The sequence below is a fragment of the Oryx dammah genome, unplaced genomic scaffold (assembly GCF_014754425.2).
Source record: "Oryx dammah isolate SB20612 unplaced genomic scaffold, SCBI_Odam_1.1 HiC_scaffold_26, whole genome shotgun sequence".
Classification (NCBI taxonomy): domain Eukaryota; kingdom Metazoa; phylum Chordata; class Mammalia; order Artiodactyla; family Bovidae; genus Oryx; species Oryx dammah.
The window spans coordinates 73,009,088-73,028,969 of NW_024070210.1; the positions used below are offsets into that span (position 1 = coordinate 73,009,088).

A 19,882-nucleotide genomic window follows, 5' to 3' on the forward strand; every position below is an offset into this window, starting at 1 on the left:
CCCATGTTGGGCACTCTTCTTAGAGCTTTTACTTGTTTTAACACATTTGTTTTCACACATGCAAAAAAGTCTATGAGGGAGGTACTGTTATTTATCCTTGTTCTATAATAAAGATCATGTCACGTGCATGTGTAGTCTGCCCATGGGATTCTCCAGGCAAGAATACTGGAGTGGGTTGCCATTTTCTCCTCCAGGGGATCTTCCCAACCCAAGGATCAAAACCAAGTCCCCTGAATTTGCAGAGGGACTCTTACCACTGAGCAACCTGAAACTGAGTCACAGAGAGGGTAGGTAATTTGTTAAGAGTCACATAGCTGGCCAGGGGCTGAAATGGATTTGACCAGAGACGGTTTTTTCCCAGAGGGCCTCTGAAAATCCCTTACAGGACTAACCAGGGAAACCAAGTCTCATTCTTCTGAATGAGACCCACTCATTTACTAATTTGTCTTCTTAAGTCATAGGATATGAGCACTCACCCCATAGTATGACTGATCCAGGACTCATCAATCTTCACATGAGAAAGTTTCCACCCGAGCAGCGCAGACCGAAGGAAAAACAATGAATTCAGGGTCAGAAGGCTTGGGCTCAACTCCAGCTCTGTCAGTTGCTAAAACAATGATCTTCTGAAAGTCACTTAGCCTCTCTGTACCTCAATGTCTCCATCTATAAAATAGCTTTTTATTCTCTCTATTTTCAATGCAGTTCTATAGTCCCTTCTGCAGAGAAATGGAGTCTACTCTCCAAATTACTTTTCTAGGTAGAGTAAATTCAGGGCAGACATGGGATCAGAACCTAGACTTCTGGAACCAAAGATACCACAGGACAATAAGAGGTGGAAGCAGGTAAAGGACATAGTATGAGAAATTCACAAAAGAACCAAACTTTCATCAGTAATGCAAGAGCCAGAAGGAAAGCAAGTGAAGTGTAGGAAACAAGTAAAACTGAAAATTAACATGGGTGAAAAATAGATGAATTAATCAAGGCTCATTATTTCCACCTCTGTTAGAAAAGAAAATTCATTATTCGCTTGAGTGAGACCCAGGACACAGGGATCTCTCCACTTCAGCACTACTACAGCCCTTTCTCCTTTGGTCCAAACCCTTGACTGACACTTACCAACTACCATCTGAAGAGGTGCTTTGATTGCTCCCTCGTGGCCCATGCACAAAGGAAAAAATCTTCAACTTGAGGCCCTTTCTGTGCTCTTACCAACCTATGATGCCTCCATGTCCTGCACTGGGGCTCAAATCTGTTTAGCCTCTTCTGTCAGAATGTTTAGCTTAATCCCAACAGTACCCATGAACCCAGACTTCAGATGTCCTTGGGCTCCTTGCCTCATCTGTCTGAGGGTCAAAGCATCCCTTCTTTAGCATAACTTTAGGACAAGTATGAACTTGGTTCAAATTCCAGCTCTTCCACCCAGCATGGCAGCCTTAGCTATGCCATCTCTAGGTACTTCAATTCTCATCCCTAAAATACAGGTAATAATGACACCTGATAGACCTATCAGCAGTGAGAACTGGGTGTTTGATACTTAGCAGGGACTATAAAAGTAATAGCTATTATTTTGTGTTCCAGACCCATGTTATCCAGGAAAAGACTCCCAACACACACTGCCTCTGATGGTCAATTGACCTTCTGTGACTTATTTTTCCTGTTTGATCAAAAGCTCCCTAAGGGAAGGGACTGTCATCATCACCATCTCTGTATTCCCTATAGCACATGACTGAAAGATGGCAGACATTCGGTCAACAGTAGACTAAAGCATCATTTTCTGAAAACACAGGTCCAAACTACGTCTCTGCCCGGAAATTCAAGCATATTATTTTTCTAGCCATAATTAATGATCAGTGATGGCTTGAGTTTTACTTTACATCAAATACAACATTTAAAATGGACCAAAAAATCATTAAAAGGAACAAAATTGGCTTTCCATCATTAAAATGTATATCAAGGAGAGAAAAATATGAAAAATACAAAAAGTCAAATTAGAGAGTAAAAGATTAGTTAGTACCAAAATTTCCATTAAAGATCAAAGTGATAGTCAGAAATATAAAAAATGAAGAAAAGAAAACTTTTAAAAATGCTCCAAGATTTTAAACAAAGGGGAAAATGTATTTATGAAACCTTGACTAGTGCCTGAGAGAAAAACGAAAGGTGTGATTTCAGAATTTCACCACAAACCATATATAGATGCTATATGGTTCATATATATATATACACACACATATCAGAGAAGGCAAGGGTAACCCACTCCAGTACTCTTGCCTGGAAATTCCATGGACAGAGGAGCCTGGTAGGCTGCAGTCCATGGGGTCGCTAGGAGTCAGCTGAGCAACTTCACTTTCACTTTTCACTTTCCTGCATTGGAGAAGGAAATGGCAACCCACTGTAGTGTTCTTGCCTGGAGAATCCCAGGGATGGGGGAGCCTGGTGGGCTGCCGTCTATGGGGTCATACAGAGTCGGACACAACCGAAGTGACTTAGCAGCATATGCATATAGCATATATATATTGTTGTTGCTCCCTTTGCACAGAATTTTCTGGAATCTTTGTGACTCAGTCTCTGGCTGTCTTCAGGGATCTGCTCAAATGACACCTCATGAAAAGGTTTCCTAGGTTATTTGACATGAAAAAGTGCCCACGGCCAATGTCACTCTCCAGTTCTCACCCGCACGCTTCTGTCTCATGGAACTTACCATCTGCCACATCACATATTCATCAGGTACTCAGTCTCTCCCTGCACACTGTAGAAGATAACTACCATGAAAAGAGGAGCTGTGTTGCTGGTTACGCCCTGTCCTTGACCAATTGACTAGAAAACCATGGGTACTCAACAAGAGTCTATCCAATGAGCAATCTCTTTATTAATACAAATATTAATAACTATGTATGTGAAGCATTTAAAAACAGTGCCTGGCACATAGTGGGCCCAGTTAGCCGTTGATATTGAGAGCAGGAATAGCAGCATTCTTCTCTCAGTTCTCTCGGACGATTTAGTAACAAACACCTTCTGCCTCTGGGGACTACAAAAAGTAGGAAGAATAAGCTAAGAAGATGGGGGAAGCAGCTTTGAAGTCTCAGCATTGAGCTGTTAACTCTATTTCGGGTGCACTTCAGAACGCTCAAAATGCTCAGCAGTACAGTGTGGTCAGAAAGCTTTTAGTGGGATCGGGGGCCTATCTGTATAGGCTGGAAAGCACAGCTGGAATCAGGAAGCTGGGGGTGAAGAGACAGCACAGAAGTCTGGGGACAGGGTGTGGCTTGATCATGAGCAGAGGTTCAAGGTGCGGCAATGACTGAGTCCCCCTTCTTACCTCTATCGACCTTCGCTTGGGCAGGCTCCAGGCTTTGAGATGTCAAAAATGTGATTCCACCCAGCCTGTATAGGAAAAATAATCAAGGCTCACCTAAAGCAATTTGCACGTTAGGCAAGTGTGTGTACTGCTGTGTTGCCTGTACATTTAAGGAGGCCACTTCGAAGGGGCTTTCAGAAATAGGGATTCATTGTGCTGACCCTTTTGCTTCTAATGTGGGTCCAGAGAAGAGATGCTCCTGCATCATTCATGAGACCACCGTAATCTCTTACCTGGATGACTATTCAGCACTGGGTGACCAACCAGGCGGGCTTGCCTTTAACTGGAGAATTTCCCAGATGCAGGCCTTTCCGTGATAAACCCAGCCAGGTTCCTGGGCAAACCTGCACCAGTTTGCCATCCTCCCACTGCAGTGCCTCCTGACTGGTCTATGCTCACACTGCAATCAGAGCAATCTTTTCAAAATGAAATCTGACCTTGTCTCCTCAACTAGTCACACAGTCAACATCCCCCCAGTGGCAATCTCACTCTTAAGACAAACTGCAGTCCTTAATATGCCTGGAAATGCCTATGTGATGGGGGTCCTGCCTATTTCTGCAGCAGCATCTCATATCCTGCTGCAGCCACGGTTCCCTTCCAGTGGCTCACATACTGCCCACTCCCTCCCATTGTGGGGACTCTGTGCATGCTGTTCCCTCTGCTCAGACCACAACCACCATCCTCTTTCACCCAGTTAATGCATAATCGTTTTTCCTGTTGTGGTTCTATTACTGTCACTTGTCCTGAGAAGTCTTTCTTGACTTCCCTGAGCACACAAATCCTCTTCTCTCTGCCCTTCCAGTGTTGTATCCACTACTGTCCGTGCTTACCCGTATCCTCACCTATACCCTCTCAGCGGTCACTGACACACAGCGAGAGCTTGTCACTGCCAACACCTGTGCCTTTGTACCCGACAGCTTCTGTCTGTCCACGGAGGATCCTCCCTAGCATGCAGGCTGGTGTGGAAGAGACCAGAGTGCTCGGAGGGAGACCAGGCTGACTTTGGAGGCCATGATATAAAGTCCAAATTTTATCCTCAGTCCAGTGGGAATGTATTTGAGAGTTTTAAGCAGAGGACAGACATGATCTCATTATATTTTTAAAAGGTCGCTTGGGCTGCTATATAGAAAACTGACTGTGAAAGGGCAGGCAAGGAAACACAGATAGACAGAAACCAGTTGGGAAGCTGGTGCCATAGCCCACGTTATTTTTCTAGAAGGGTTCACTGCAGAAGTGCAACTGAAAACATAATTTTAAAAGTGGCTATTTGTAGGCACAGCAGTTAGAGCTTTAACATTCAGGGTCAGCTCCAGACGAGCAGCTTTCCTGAGAAGGCCCTCTGAAGTCTGTTTCATACAAGTTGGTTCTTGGGGAGAGGGTCAAAAATCTTACTCTTTTTATGTATGAAGTAGGGATGAACACACAGCACATAACCTGATATGCAGTCTGTTCTATTAACATTTCATGGTCGGGACAGCAATTAGAGACAAGTCTAATAGAGAAAGACAATGAAAACAGGGTGAGAAACACTCTTCTAGAATATCAGACAGGCGGATATCCTTCTGAGGACCATCAAGCACTCTTAAGCTGGCCTGGGATGGCCCCTGGCCTCCTGGACCAATAGGCCTAAAAATGCCCCGTCAACTCACATTTCCTCAGAGCGGTACAGACACTGACTAATTCTCCCTGGGAAGATGGTCCAGTAAGATACGAGGCTCTATTTGCAAGTCAGCCTTTCTAAACACAGATACTCCTGTTTGGATGCTCCCGAGACGTACAAGTGAAGGAAGTTAGTTTCCGGAGTTGAATAGGGGAATGCAAATACTCGGCAGGATCTCCAGTCCCGTTTCATGTTTTTTCTTTCTGCTAAGACTCCATCAACCTCTGCCTGCATGAATGCCTATGCTGCCAGTACATCCCAAGCATGAGTGTCTCCTCCCCTGAAAATCCATGGGGAAAAAACGATTCCTTCCTTTGAACTTTCAGAGCACGTTGTAGACATATATGAAATGCTACTCTTTCTTGAGCACTGGTGGCAAGTCTTATGCTAAACATTTACCTGAATCATTTGATTTACTCTTGCCACCCTTAATCCTATTTCACAGATAGAAAACAGAGGCCTAAAGAATGGGAGAAGCAGACTTCTCTGGTGGTCCAGTGGGTAAGAATCCAGAGGGCAGTGGAGGGGACACAGGTTGGATCCCTGGTCTGGGAAGATTCCATGTGCTTCGGGGCATCTAAGCCCACATGCTGCAACTACTGAAGCCCATGTACCTAGAGCCTGTGCTCTGCAACAAGAGTAAGCCACCGCATGAGATGAGAGGCCCAAGCACCACAATTAGAGAGGAGCCCCTGCTCCCCGCAACTAGGGAAAGCCTGTGTGCAGCAACAAAGACCCAGCACAGCCATAAATAAATTTTAAAAAATGTTTTTTTAAAAAGAGGATGAGCTTGCTCTATGTCATATAGCAACTGGATGACAGAGTGGAAATTCACCACCAAGCAGCCTCTTAACTGCTGGACTGTATCTACACTATTAAACCACTCACACCACTGAGCGGTGAGTGTGATCAGGAGTTCTAACCAGTAGTTCATGTGCCTCTTTCCTCTATGACTTCCAACACAAATGACCAGGTATCATGAAAAAAGAAAGAGTTCTACAATTAAATTCTATTGTATAACTTTGGGATATTATTTCTGTGACTCAGCTTCCTCATCTACAAAATGGAGACAATAAATGCCTACCTAATATGTTTGTATTAGGCTTCCCTGGTGGCTAGGAGATTAAAGCGTCTGCCTGGAATGCAGGAGACCCAGGTTCGATCCCTGGATCGGGAAGATCCCCTGGAGAAGGAAATGGCAACCCACTCCAGTACTCTTGCCTGGAGAATCCCATGGAGGGAGGAGCCTGGTAGGCTACAGTCCATAGGGTCGCAAAGAGTCAGACATGACTGAGCGACTTCACTAATATGTTTGTTGTCAAGACAAAATTAGATATAATTTATAACACACTTAACCACAGTTTCTGGCACATAAAGGCCCACTGAATTGAACAAATATTAACTGCAGGCCTAAGGAATACCAGGTGATTCCCTGGTGGCACCAGTGTAAAGAACCCAACTGTCAGTGCAGGAGACGTAAGAGACCAGGGTTTGATTCTTGGGTCGGGAAGATTTCCTGGAGAAGGAAATGGCAATCCTCTCCAGTATTCTTGTCTAGAGAACCCTATGGACAGAGGAGCCTGGCAGGCTATAGTCCATTGGGTTGCAAAGAGTCAGACATGACTGAAGCAACTTTGCACAAGGAATATCAGGCCACATGATGGGCTCTGATGTTAAGAAGATAATAGCAGTGTTCTCAAGGATCCAACACACTAGGACTTTAAAAACGCTTTGGTTGCTCTCACTTCTTGAAAGTAGGGACTATGAGCTCTCCAACCCGGAATTTTCAGCATCCCGCAATGCTTAGCATCAAATGGGACTCAACAACTTTTCAGTGATGAGGGATAATGGTTTACACAGCTTTGGAGACCCTCCATATGGAGATGATGAATGATGGTGTCAAGTCAGCGAGTGTTATTTACCAGACAGCTGATAAAATAACTGAAAGTAAAGCACAAAGATATCACTCCCAGAGGTTTGTGCCTTCAATCATTTAAGCACAGAGCCACTACTAAATAATCCTCAAAATACATCCCCATAGCAAAACTGAATATATAACCTGAACAATGCAGAAATAATAATAACACCTAAAAACATTCCAGAGGTGAGGAGGAGAGGAACTTTCAGAAGTGTTAACTTTCAAAAAAGGAAGTCAATTGATACTGTCTGAGGAAGAAAGCTCATAAAAACAATAATATAATTAATAACAAAGACTCCTGCTTCTTAATAGTTTTCATGATACTTCAGCCATAGAGAGATTTTTTTTAAAGAAATAATGTATCTTGAAAAGGGGTAAACTTATTGAAATTTGACTCTAGTTTCAATCCTATTTCTTTTAATTGCTTGAAAAAAATTTTTTTAATTAATCATGTTTATTATACACATCTCTATTCAGCTTTATAAAAGTATTTCTACCTAAATATCCATTCATGTTAATAGACAGATAGATAGATAGATGTCTGAAATGAAGTTCACTAAGTTTAATGATGGAAATTGTTAAGAGATGATTTTTTATAAACTGTTATTTTCAAAACCTTCTGCCTTATTTGAAATCTTACAGGATATTTTTAAAAGTGTGTTCCTTAAAATAAAGGGAGAGAAAATACCAAGGTTTAGTTTCATTTTTCCTGGTGGCAATATGAATCATTGTTATTTTCTTCTTTGTACCTTTTCTATTTTTTCACATTTCCAAAAATGAGTTTTAAAAGGGTTTTACAAGAGTCTGCATTCATATTTCTTTCAAGTTAGACTTTAAAATAGGTAGAAAGCATGTTTTTCACTGATGTTGGAAATGGTATCTTTAAGATAACTTGAGAATCCAATTTGCAAAGCAGAAGAGGCTGGATTCTTTTGAATGCTCTTTATAAATGTAATCCACTTAAATAAACAGAGTAGAGAGCTAATGAATGGTTATGTGTGTGTTTACATTTTCAAAGGTTTTTACACGGAGAGTACGAGATTATGAAAGAGATTATGCAAAGCTTCATGATGTCAGATTCTGTCTGGTGGAGTCTGTAAGACCAGGATTTCAAACTAAGTGGCTTTCCTTGTCCCTTCTTGTTTAAGACATGATTACTGAGTGTCAACATCTGCTTGCTATGTAAATGATAAACTAGAATAACCTAGTTCTTACCCTCTAGTTAAGAACAATAATCTAAAATACACAAAGGGTCACAGAGTTGTGAAAGGGACTAGTTTATGTGAGTATTTTGGAGAGTGGTGGATAAAATATCTGAGCTATCTATTTAGGTTTAATAGAATGTGCTCTGGTGACATTATTTTCACTTATAAAGGTTTGGGAGAAGAGTTCGGATTCTGATTTATTCCTTAAAGTAATTCAAAGAATCTACTCAGTTTCTTACAGTTTAGAAATTTAGAGACAATGGACTTTGGTATTCCCTGGGTTTTGTATGATTATGTTAACATCACAGAGAGTTTTTTCAATTCAGTGAACACCTGGCAGTGAAAACGTTAATCACTGTCAATTCCATTTAGAGAAAATACATTTTTGTTGCCTTATTTTTTGAAAATGTCTTTCTTCAATGACAGTTTGTAGCCAACAGGGGTTTTTATTTTTAATGAAGGAAGAAATTTTTCATAAATACTGTATTTGCAAAGTGCTTTAAATCCTATTACATTCTGTCAAAATGTGTGTTGGCATTTTTCTAGTTGAGGAGTTAGTAATATTTATATGGAAAATGATGAGATCTAGAATTTAAAGGAAATTTAGAAGTTATCTGTCTGGATTCTCTCTTTCATTGAACCTTTGTGAATGGACATCAAAGCTCAGCTTGAACTCTTCTATGGCATACTGTTCTCTACCCTCCAAAGAAATCATAGAATGTCAGATAGCTCTAAATGTTTAAAAAAAAATTGCCTTATTTCGAGTTAAAATCCATCTCCATTAATATCTCTTCATGGGGGCTTGTTCTTACTTCTGGAGCTGAAATGAGTAAATTCAACTTCTCTTCCATCCATTTGTCCTTTAAACACCTGAAAGACAGTCCTGTTTCCTAAGACATCTCACCCTGACTAAAACACCCTAGTCTCTTTAGTTCAGTTCAGTTCAGTCGCTCAGTCGTGTCCGACTCTTGGCGACCCCATGAATCACAGCATGCCAGGCCTCCCTGTCCATCACCAACTCCCGGAGTTCACTCAGACTCATGTCCATCGAGTCAGTGATGCCATCCAGCCATCTCATCCTCTGTCATTCCCTTCTCCTCCTGACCCCAATCCCTCCCAGCATCAGAGTCTTTTCCAATGAGTCAACTCTTCGCATCAGGTGGCCAAAGTACTGGAGTTTCAGCTTTAGCATCATTCCTTCCAAAGAAATCCCAGGGTTGATCCCCTTCAGAATGGACTGGTTGGATCTCCTTGCAGTCCAAGGGACTCTCAAGAGTCCTTCTCTTTTGAACCACAGTTCCAAAGCATCAATTCTTCGGCGCTCAGCCTTCTTCACAGTCCAACTCTCGCATCCATACATGACCACTGGAAAAACCATAGCCTTGACTAGACGGACCTTTGTTGGCAAAGTAATATCTCTGCTTTTGAATATGCTATCTAGGTTGGTCATAACTTTCCTTCCAAGGAGTAAGCGTCTTTTAATTTCATGGCTGCAACAAGTCCTCAAATGCAAACACTTTCATCCTTGAAAACCCAGTATACCATGTGACTGTCCTTTAGTGTGTCAAAGTTTCCACTACAAAGCCAAAAGCACAGTTAAAATCGATTCCTCAAAAAAGGCCAAAACTTGTTCCAGGATTACAAATATAATTCTTGCAATGGTCCCTTTAAGTCAGTAGATGGACACACCCTAAATATCTAAATTCTATCTCACTGTCTCTTTGCCTATTCTGAGTTTCACTTTCCTTGTCACCATGTTTTTCTGCCTTTGTAATTCTAAGGACAATTCTTAAATTACTCTTGGATGCAAGCAACTGAAACTAATTTTGGCTACCTTAACAAAAAGAGCATATCCAATTTCATGAAATTCATGGACAATTTCATGAAATCATAAAAAGAGCAGGAAAGCCAAGAGCAAAAAGAATAGGAAGCAGAGACTTCCAAAGGCCACTGGGACAATGCTCAGGGGCTGTCCTTGGAGCACTCTCTGTGACTTGACTCTCTCACTCTTAGTCACTGCCCTTCAACCCTAAACTGTAAATCCTTGGGGAAGAGGCTGCAACTGGCCCAGCTTGGATCAGAATGCTATCCCCAATTTAAGTAGCCCTGTCCAGGGACAGGGTCTTATGTATATGAAGCCCATGCTTATGTATACACGGGGGTTATTTTCAAAGAAAGGAAAATGAATGAGAACAAGACAGGTATACCAAATTACTGTCCTGCTAAAGGAATGTTCAGAGATACTAATCAACATTTCTTTTCTCCTTGTATTTTTCCCTTTTGTTTGACTCCCAAAAAGGCAGGTGTCAGAAGTGGGATTCAATGCATTAGGAGAGGCATGTAGCATTGCAAAAAAAGAGAATAGCCTGAGAATATATCTGCGGTTTCCCAAAATCCCAAACACTTAGAAGAACACTAGGAATTGCCTGAAGGAGGTAAGAAGGAATGAGATTAATGGACATGGAGAATCTTGAAAAAACATGGAATATTAGTTCTCAAGGCTGTTGGGAAAGGAGAGAGGTAGGTTGACAGATTCTGGAGGAAGAGGGGCCAGGCCCTGCTTCCTGTCAGTGTCCCTAAGGAGGCCACATGCCCGTGACCTGTGTGTGATACATCTAGGCAGAAAGAATCATAGGAAATGTCACCAAAATAATTCTGTGGACTAAAGATGACCTGAGCAGCAGCCCTTGAGAGAGCCACAGGAGCAACAACACGGGGTGCTGCAGTGTAAACTGTGTGATCAGATGCCTCAGTGACCAGAGGGTCCCCTCTCCCCATGCTGCTCCACTGTGTCAGCTTCCTGGAGCCTTGCCAGAGCTCTGGGATTACGTGTCTATGACCCTAAGGAGGACTGAGAATAAGTCCTTCATAAGACTTCCTTCCTCCCAGAAGGAAGAGGCTTGAAACAGACATGAACATGGTTTGAAAAAAATAATAATAAAGAAATGAGATATTTTTATATACTTGTCCCTGTAGATGGAGACTCTTATCTGCTCACTTGAAAGGAAAAGACAGGAGCAAAATGAGAATTGAGTAGCTCTGCTTCCTCCCTCTCTGTGAACTCTGACCTCATCTTATTCAAGCAGCAGAATCTATACATCATGCACTGATTGCACTGTTAAAAACCTTCTCATAAAAACTGCCTTAGCAACTTTTTTTCAAATCTTCTTGTTCATGACCTTGGTTTTCCTGATGCTCTTCTCCTGGGTCCATGCCATACTTCTATATGTGTCATCTTAGACAACATACTCCTTCTCTCCTCTTCTGTGAATTTCTTCCTTCTCAGATGCGAATTGAGCACAAGCTCCTAGCAACCACTTGGGAGCCTTCAGCTCCCTTTCGTTTTGTCATTTGCCCAGTTTTTGACTGTGATATCAGAATTTTGTTTATCTTTTTATAATTTTGTATTTATTTTGATAAGAACACAATGAGAAATCTACCTTCTTAAATTAAGTGCACAGTACAGTATTATTGACTATAGACATAGAATTCTGCTTTTCTTAACTAATTCTGCCTTAGTTAAGATAGTAAATCCTGCTAACAGTGCTGCAATTTATTGCTGTATGATTTAATTCAATACAACATTTTAAAAAAGACCAAACCCCCAAAACAGAGGCTGAGAGTTGACTGTCCTTTCATTTGTGTGGTTGGCAGGGCTGTCTCTTCCCGAAGAGAGGTTGAGTGATGTAATGAAGAAAGCCCAGGGAGTCTGGTGACCTGGATCTATTCTTGGCTGTGTGGCTGACCATGAGTGACCTTGGCCAAGTCACTTTTTATCTCCCTATCTCAGTTTTCTCCACTGTACAACTAGAAAAATATCTTGTCACTTGCCTAGAGAATAACTTGGGTACAAGATTTGTAAAGGAGACAGGACACGTTGTTTTTTGTTTTTTGTTTTTTCAGTCTGTCAACTTTATGACACTAAGGTATCATGGAGTTTGGGGTCTTCAAATCATCATGAAAAGTAAAGTTAACCTTTGTTTTCAGAGCTTTAAAGAAATCACAACCAGCTTAAGACAGATCAGAGAGTGACCTTAACATAAGGATGATATCCCCTATTACATGAGATGTGCTCTTGTCACGTTTATTTGAGGGGTAGTAGGTAGGAAAGAGTGGTTTCAGAAGCCCAGCTGATCCCCTGTAGTGGAAGGTAGAAGATGCTACAGCAGAAACAGAGATAAAAGGAGACAAGGACGTTGGCAAATGGGGACAGGATGGATGCCAGTTCTGCAGATGAATTCTGTTTTCTGCAGACTTGTGGGCTTTTAACAAAATTATTTGCAAAGCTTTTTGAATATGAACTAGGCTTAGAAAATTTTCTAAAGTGGCTGCTTTATCTAAAAAGAGAAAGAAAAATAATTTTAATGCCTAAAAACAGCAACTGCTTTTTACTGAATCCATACCCAGAAACTGCCCTATATTTATAGTTTGTTCTGCTTTGAAAGTTTAAAAAAATTAAAGCTAGGAATGTTCTCTGTGGCTTAGAAGACACAGACAGAAGGTACAATGCAAGTCCAGCAGGTAGGGTAAATACTACCCTTTTTCATTAATAGCTGGACTTCCCTGGTGGCTCAGATGGTAAAGCATCTGTCTACAATGCGGGAGACCTGGGTTCAAGCCCTGGGTTGGGAAGATCCCCTGGAGAAGGAAATGGCAGTCCACTCCAGTACTATTGCCTGGAAAATCCCATGGACAGAGGAGCCTGGTAGGGTACAGGCTATGGGATCACAAAGAGTCGGTCACGACTGAGCGACTTCACTCCATTAATAGCCATATCCTTCAAAAGCATGGTAATCTCTCCTAACCCTGATTTGCTCATCTATACATAGAAGTATAGCACACTTACCTACTGCCCAGAGGTAACCAAGGAAAGGAGTTTAAATGCCCTGTATTAAGCACAGGATGGGCACAGAGGAACACACACTCATACTCACTGCCTGCTCTTGGAAAAGACTTTGATGATATTTTTCCCAGAACAGAGCATCAGCAAGCTATATGAACTCCATGGTATAATGATGAGATATTGGCTTTATGAATACTCACAGATCTAAGATCATAGGGATGAGCTTTCAGTCAGTCAGTAAATCAGTGCTGCAATGTACCCTCTGAAAAAGGTTGACAAAGATTTTATTTGTGTCTCCTAGGGAGTGAACACATTCAACATTTGAATGTGTTTGAATGAATTTGAACACTACATTTGCCCTAGCAGAACAAGATCAGGCAACACTAAGAGAGCACTTCATTCCACAATATGGTCCCCACTCGAGCTCAGCAATCTTTACAGAGCTGAAGAGCAGAAAACCAGAACGGAAGACTCAAGAGAATCCGGAACACTGGAAAGAGCTCTCGGGGAGCAGGAGGCAGCTCCGTGATCCTCTATGTGCTGCTCTGAAGGGTTTTCTCTTGGCCATAGGTGATGCTGCTCTTTCAGAGACTCTCACTGGAACTTCATTTGTGCAAATGTCCAGGTTTGGGAAACTGTATGGTTTACCAAAACTACCGTGGTGAGTGGACCATGAGGGTGAGCTTCTCCTGAGATGTAGACAGAGTCTCCTCTCTCTGAAACATCCATGTTTTTCCTACCTTGTTTCACAGAGGAAATCACTGAAGAAACCATCTTAGCTGGATGAGTGTGAATAGACACTCCCATGGACAAAAACAGAACAACCAAAAACAAAAAAAAAAAAAAGAAAGAGGGGAAAAAAATCAACAAAAACAAGGCAACCACAGCTAAAGAAGAGCAGCCATGCCCTTCTCTGTTGGTCGGATTTTTAAATACTAGTCTGCAGGACATCTTGTGTTCTTTGTACTTCTTTCACAAAAATGGGCTAGAGAGCTCCTACTGGGATGGCAGTACTAATACCTTGACAGAATTGCGATGCCTGAGAAGACTCTTGAGAGTCTCCTGGATTGCAAGGAGATGAAACCAGTCAATCCTAAAGGAAATCAACTCTGAATACTCATTGGAAGGACGGATGCTGAAGCTGAAGCTCCAATCCTTTGGCCACCTGATGCGAAGAGCCAAGTCATTGGAAAAGACTCTGATGCTGGGAAAGGTTGAGGGCAGGAGGAGAAGAGGGTGACAGAGGATGAGATGGTTGGATGGCATCACTGACTCAATGAACATGAGTTTGAGCAAAATCCAGGAGACAGTGGTCAGGGAGGCCTGCTGTGCTACAATCCACGGGATGGCAGAGTTGGACACAACTTGGCAACAAAACCACAATAAAAGCAAGCAACATAATGTGTCTCCTGCCCCACACTTACAGCCTTATCTACCACCTGTTCCTCAGTCAGCCTTCTGACTGCATTTGCTGCTCATCCTTTAATGCCTACATTCTGATGACCCACACAAATATTAAAAAGTCCTGCCTACCAATCTGCATTCTGGTTGCTAAATAGGGTGCTCAGAAAATTCCCTGGAATACCCCATGCCATCACCAGAGATGCAGAAACTGCAAACCAGGTAATTCATCAAATTGCCACTGCCTGTCCTCGCTCTACCATTCAAGGATGCTTCAAGTCCAGTATCTAGAAATCTTTTTGACCCAACTGCCCTCTGGACTTAAAATGGGTTTCGAGTTTGTTCTAACCATTAATCTTTGTTTTCTCCTCGTTTCCAATGAAATGCCCCTTACTAAGTGGAGAATTTATCACACTGTATAGAGGCCTAACTTAGGGGGTCACCTTACTCCCACCTACTCTACCACCTCCTGAAATGAGACACAACTGTTTAACTGAACTGACCTGTTCCAGGACTGAGAGGATGACTCAGTGAACCAGGCCAATGCTTTAAATCTGTCCTTTCCTTCTTTCTCATAGATTGTTGTTTCTTGTTTTCTCTCTCCCTTTGTGCATCTCTAATCTCACAAACCCTAAGCAGAATCTCCTACAGCTACCAGCTTGATTTTGATATATAAAACCTCTTCAAAAAAAAAAAAGAAAGTAAGTGTTAAAGGGCAGAATGAGGGGTACCAGAATATGTTACTGCAAAATGTGCCACTTTGGCATATGGATTATTTTGAGTTAAATACCGCTGAATTAAAAAAAAAAAAAACACTGAGCGCCAGCAGATGCAGGAAAGCTCTGAAACCAATGCACATGTTTTCCTTTTATAAGGAAATTTACATTTATAAAAAAAATTCTATTTGAAAAAGGTGTTTCCTTCTCTCACACACTAGAGAGAATTCTTTAAAAAATTTTTTTTTCAATATTCACTGATCAGTTGTAACAAATGTACCATAGTAATGTAAGTAATCTAAGATGTTTCTAATATGGGAAACTGACTGTGGGGCCTATGGGAACTCTCCGTACTACCTTTACAATTTTTCTGTAAATCTCAAATTGTTTCAAAATAAAAAGTTTATTTTTAAAACAATGCTCCATTTAAATCATCCCTAAGCCCATTACTGTCTGCAGCTGTTATTTAGTCGTGCCCGACTCTCTGCAACCCTATGGACTGTAACCTGCCAGACTCCACTGTCCATGGAACTTCCCAGGCAAGAATACTGGAGTGGGTTGCCATTTCCTTCTCCAGAGAACTCAACTCTTATCAATGGAGAAATAACAGACTGAAAACTGCATAACCTTATTAAACAACCCTTGTTTACCATAACTTTTCCAGGTTACTTTCTCATAACTTGCCTCGCCCACCCAGAAGCCCCAAATTCCTTTTCCTTTAACCTAAAATGATCTTAAGCCCAGGTTCTAACTGCCCCTTGGGGTAACTCATGTCCAAGTCCTCCCACATGTAAGCTCCACACATATCCTAATAAACTTCTATTTGTTTTTCCTCTTGTTAAAAAAAAAAAAATTCTATCTCCCTCCAAAACATTTCCCCCAATAATCTGTGACTCAGGAGACCAAGGTAAAATGCATTTAATTTGAAAGATGTTGGTCCTCAACAATGATCTGACAATTTAGAAAGTAGAAACAGATATAGCCCTAATAAGAAGGAACACAATACGGGTCAGTTTCGATTAAGGTAAGGATACAGATGAATTGGTTTAAAAAAACAAAAACAAAAAACCAAGAACAAAAACCTAGCCAATAGCCTGCTTTCTGCAGAGGTGAATTAGAGAGGACATTTCAGGAAAGCAGTGAGTTGAAGTGGCCTAAAGGAAGACCAACTCTCTGGCCTACCCTAGCCTCATGCAAAAGTATGGTATTAGGTGTTCAAAATCTAAAGAAATATAGAAATAAAGATTATTCAGGGACTCATTATACATCTAGCCAGAGAACTTGAGAAACCTAAGTGGGAGGGAATAGTCCATTTCCCAGAGGCTTGCTTTCATATGTTGACAAGGTAAGGAAGTTCCTAGCCTCCTTTCCATCTTTCCACTCTAGTAGTTATATTACAGGGCATACAGACGACTGCTTCGTTAGCACTTCTACACAGACACTAAACACAGGGATGTTTCAATTCCCTCCCATGGGCAGCCTGTTGGTGCAAGCTCATATTTGCTCAGTAAGGATACAATTCCCATGGTTTAGCATCTTTACAAGATCAAGCAAATCAGATTAATGGCTATAACTTCAGCAACCCACAGGTTGGGACCTGCTGAGAATAAAGGTGATTTTTAACACAGTGCCTCTAAAAATAATGCTCCTGTTAAACAAAGTCCCAGCAAGAGGCTATGAGTAATCCCCAAACATAATCTACCAAGAGTAGAATCACCGTATAGTATTAAGTATTTCTGATAAATTTTCACAATTATACACATCAGGTTTTAATAAGAAAACCATTAAGGGCAAGATCATCTAAAATACCACTGCCTGGGATGACAGGCATGAGTCCAAAGCTTTAACATAAAACGATTTTGAATCAGCACATGGGAGGCAGGAGAGAAGTGTTTCTGAATCCTCTATCAAGAATATTTACCTTCATCACATCAAGCTCTAGTCTGTTCCCATTCTGTCCAACCCTCCTATTTTGGGGACAGCTCTACCAATTTTATGTCTAGAGAGTAAAGAAGTAGATACACTCTCAGACAATCATAGGACCCAGAGGACCCCATCCTCTTAGCCAAGACCTTCATTCTAAACAGTTAAGTCTGTTACCAAGGACTGATGAATCACAGTTCTTCCCTGTGGATTCACTATGGAAATAAGGAGAAGGGGATTATCTTCAGGTTACAGAGCGAGATGGATGTGAATATAGTCACTATGAAGGCACTGAGAAGACAAGGCCTGTGATAGGAAGGAATAAAGCCAAGACAGAAATAAGGGCAGAAATAAAAGAATTCAAAGGTATAAAGAAACAGAAAGCAAGCTAGCAACCAAAAAAGCATTCGAATCTCAGAAGCTGGGGGTAGACCAACTTCCTCACCACAACATTAGAGTCTGGTCCTGGCTCAGTTGTATTAGCCACAGTGTACAATTCTTTCTAGCTGGGTTTCCATCCTATACAACAGAAAATACCCTCATGAATATTGATAATATACTCTAAATCTCAAAGTATCCCCAAGAGCAGTTAAGACTGTTAACTTCTCCTTCTACATAAGAAAACTAAACCACAAAGATGTTCATGTTTTCTACATGAGCAAAGAAAAACACATTAGAGAATCAAAATACTGTAAAATACAAATTCTTCCATGCTGGCAAGTTAGAATTTCTTTTTTCCCAGGGGCGTTTTTGAAGTAGTTTTGCTTCTTCTGGGCAGAAGCCAATGCACTCACTAGTGATTCTGTGAAAAGCACAATTTACCAAGTCAGTGCACTGAACACCCTGGGGAAAATGAGCAACCTACGATAGGCCCAGAGGTCCAAAAACCTTCTCTAAAGCTACATCTCTAATGTGTCTTAATAGAGCTTGCCAAGCATCTGCTCAGGTGGTGAGAGAAATATCTGTCCAAACACATGCCACTTCTCTAAGAGTCTTACGAGGAGCCTGAAGAGTGCCATCCCCCACTGGGATCATCTCTGAGACCAAAAAAGGAGGGAGAAAGACAATGGGGTAAAAATGTACTTTTTAGGGGCAGAACACTGGCCTTTATTATCCTTGTTGGTAAGTATTATTAATAAAAGTTACATTCATTCTTCACTCCCAATGTGTCAGAAGCTACTGAGCATTTTAACAACATCCCCTATGAGGCAGGTAATATTATCGTCATTTTATAGACAAGAAGCTAAAATTCAAAAGGTTCATGACTTCCCAAAACCCACTCAACTAGCAAGTGGTTGAATCAGGACATGAGCCCATGTGACAGGTCTCTAAGTTTAACCATTATGATGTACTGCCTTCCACTTTTATCCATTGTTTTCCTCCAGTGATGACCCTCTGCTCCTTTGTTCCTGCAGATATCTAAAGGTGTTTAATTCATGGGTCCTACTGCACTATAAACACAGTTGAGAAAAACAAGACTAATGATTATATATGGCTGACCAAGAAGATCTAGGACTTTCATAATAATTTTAAGGCACTGTCTTCCATAATGAGTTAATCTGATATGCAACCCTTAGCTTTGCTGTCTTTCCTCCTAATAGTTAAGAAGCATGAGAGCCAAGTGATCTTGGGGTTAGCCCTAAGAACAGCTGAGCAATGATTGTTGAAAACCAAAGGTGTGCCCATAACATAAATCTCTCCCCAGGAGCATCGATCCCCAAGAAGACACAGCACGTGATGGCACATACCCCATAGAGAGCTACTGCAGCAGAAAGTCGGATGCTAAACTACTTGACCTGGTCCTCCTAAGGGATCTGAGCATTCACCTCTCCATGACTGAAGCCCCCATACTGTAGCACAGGCCTGTATCACTGGTCCACAACTCTGCATTCAGTCCATCAAGAATGTACGAATGCCAATGCCAATGTCAAATTCTTCAGGAGCCAGTAAGCAGTAGTGTGGATGATTAAAACAAAAGCTTTTCTGTGGCAATCTCAACAACCCGAAGGGGGGATAAAGAAACTCCTCCCATTCAACCCTGTCCCAGCTACTTGTCCTTGAGTTAAAGGAGAACCTGGCTCTGGCCTCAGGTGGGGCAAGGTCATTGCTTATTATTTGGGGGTCAACACTTACATGCCTGAACAGAGTCTGCTTTTGCAGAACTTGAAGAGCTCTGATGGAAGAAGAGAAATGTTGATGGCGGTGGTCGTGGTGCTGTCGATGATGATGATGAAAGAAGAAAATAATGATGGTGAATGCCACCTATAAATATAAGCACAAAGCAGCAACAGATAGCCTTCTAGTCACTCCCAGTCAAAACCAGGAAGCAACTTCCGTTCCCAAACCAGCCCCACTTCAGTTCTCCTCCTCAGAACTAAACACACCCAGCTTCAAAATACAGCGCTGCATCGCTCCCTCCCCCACCCGCCCTTCCACCCTTCCTGTGCCAAGGTGAGAATGAGACTGCGCTGGCGGGTCGAGAGGGCTTGGAGTTAACAGACAGTTCTGTTATGAGGAGCGTTAGGAAGACCCGGGTGGAGGGCCCAGCAACGCACTTCGGAACCTCTTAGTTGCGGAGCTGGAAGAACCGACACAGTAGGGGAGAAAGATCTGGGAACCGGGCAAAACAGATTTGACGCCTCTTTCCTAGAGCCCTATAGTCTCAGGCGGCGGAGCAGGCAACCTTTGGTCGGGAAGAAGAGGCGGGGCAGACCGCCAGCAGGACGGACAAGGCTCTCTTTACCTGACCAGGTGCAGCAGCCGTAGCCGCAGCGAGGATGCTGCGCTTGAGTCCGAGAGCCAGAGCCTGAAGCTGCCGCTACGCCGGCCTCCGTCGAGGCCCCGCCCCAGCCCCACCCCCA

At 42.0% G+C, this 19,882-nt stretch overlaps 1 long non-coding RNA gene across 1 annotated transcript; it reads right to left on the minus strand.

Annotated features, from left to right (window-relative positions):
- Positions 1-475: 475 nt before the first annotated feature.
- On the minus strand, positions 476-19,327 carry LOC120853272. The gene is made up of 3 exons (XR_005718754.1): positions 19,155-19,327; positions 3,317-3,381; positions 476-508 (listed from the first exon to the last, which is right to left on the minus strand). It is a non-coding gene; the product is annotated as an uncharacterized LOC120853272 (long non-coding RNA).
- Between the last annotated feature and the right edge of the window lie 555 nt (positions 19,328-19,882).